Source organism: Doryrhamphus excisus, unplaced genomic scaffold (genome assembly GCF_030265055.1).
Source record: "Doryrhamphus excisus isolate RoL2022-K1 unplaced genomic scaffold, RoL_Dexc_1.0 HiC_scaffold_57, whole genome shotgun sequence".
NCBI classification, from domain to species: domain Eukaryota; kingdom Metazoa; phylum Chordata; class Actinopteri; order Syngnathiformes; family Syngnathidae; genus Doryrhamphus; species Doryrhamphus excisus.
The window spans coordinates 20,001-21,840 of record NW_026652268.1 but is presented as its reverse complement, the minus strand read 5'-3'; positions in this window follow the sequence as shown (position 1 = coordinate 21,840).

Genomic DNA, 1,840 nt, shown 5'->3' with positions numbered 1-1,840 from the left:
TTGCCATTTTTTCACCTTTTTTCTCATTTCATCCAGGGACACAGCGGCTCTCCACAGACTTTCCCGCGGCCCCTGGGCTCCAGGACCCTAGGCATGGGTTTCTGCCTAGCTCCCTTGACACTTTGTTACTTTTTCACCCTTTTTCTCATTTCATCCAGGGACACAGCGGCTCTCCACAGACTTTGCATCCGCCCCTGGGCTCCAGGCAGCTCGGCCTGAGTTTCTGAATTTCTCCCTTGACACTTTGCCATTTTTTCACCTTTTTTCTCATTTCATCCAGGGACACAGCGGCTCTCCACAGACTTTCCCGCGGCCCCTGGGCTCCAGGCAGCTCGGCCTGAGTTTCTGAATTTCTCCCTTGACACTTTGCCATTTTTCCACCCTTTTTCTCATTTCATCCAGGGACACAGCGGCTCTCCACAGACTTTACAGCCGCCCCTGGGCTCCAGGACCCTAGGCATGGGTTTCTGAATTTCTCCCTTGACACTTTGCATTTTTTCACCTTTTTTCTCATTTCATCCAGGGACACAGCGGCACTCCACAGACTTTGCAGCCGCCCCTGGGCTCCAGGCAGCTCGGCATGGGTTTCTGCCTAGCTCCCTTGACACTTTGCCATTTTTCCACCCTTTTTCTCATTTCATCCAGGGACACAGCGGCTCTCACAGACTTTCCCGCGGCCCCTGGGCTCCAGGCAGCTCGGCCTGAGTTTCTGAATTTCTCCCTTGACACTTTGCCATTTTTTCACCTTTTTTCTCATTTCATCCAGGGACACAGCGGCACTCCACAGACTTTACAGCCGCCCCTGGGCTCCAGGCAGCTCGGCATGGGTTTCTGCCTAGCTCCCTTGACACTTTGCCATTTTTTCACCTTTTTTCTCATTTCATCCAGGGCAACAGCGGCTCTCACAGACTTTAGAACCGCCCCTGGGCTCCAGGACCCTAGGCATGGGTTTCTGCCTAGCTCCCTTGACACTTTGCCATTTTTTCACCTTTTTTCTCATTTCATCCAGGGACACAGCGGCTCTCCACAGACTTTCCCCGCGGCCCCTGGGCTCCAGGACCCTAGGCATGGGTTTTCTGCCTAGCTCCCTTGACACTTTGTTACTTTTTCACCCTTTTTCTCATTTCATCCAGGGACACAGCGGCTCTCCACAGACTTTGCATCCGCCCCTGGGCTCCAGGCAGCTCGGCCTGAGTTTCTGAATTTCTCCTTGACACTTTGCCATTTTTTCACCTTTTTTCTCATTTCATCAGGGACACAGCGGCTCTCCACAGACTTTCCCGCGGCCCCTGGGCTCCAGGCAGCTCGGCCTGAGTTTCTGAATTTCTCCCTTGACACTTTGCCATTTTTCCACCCTTTTTCTCATTTCATCCAGGGACACAGCGGCTCTCCACAGACTTTCCCGCGGCCCCTGGGCTCCAGGACCCTAGGCATGGGTTTCTGCCTAGCTCCCTTGACACTTTGTTACTTTTTCACCCTTTTTCTCATTTCATCCAGGGACACAGCGGCTCTCCACAGACTTTGCATCCGCCCCTGGGCTCCAGGCAGCTCGGCCTGAGTTTCTGATTTCTCCCTTGGACACTTTGCCATTTTTTCACCTTTTTTCTCATTTCATCCAGGGACACAGCGGCTCTCCACAGACTTTCCCGCGGCCCCTGGGCTCCAGGCAGCTCGGCCTGAGTTTCTGAATTTCTCCCTTGACACTTTGCCATTTTTCCACCCTTTTTCTCATTTCATCCAGGGACACAGCGGCTCTCCACAGACTTTACAGCCGCCCCTGGGCTCCAGGACCCTAGGCATGGGTTTCTGAATTTCTCCCTTGACACTTTGCCATTTTTTC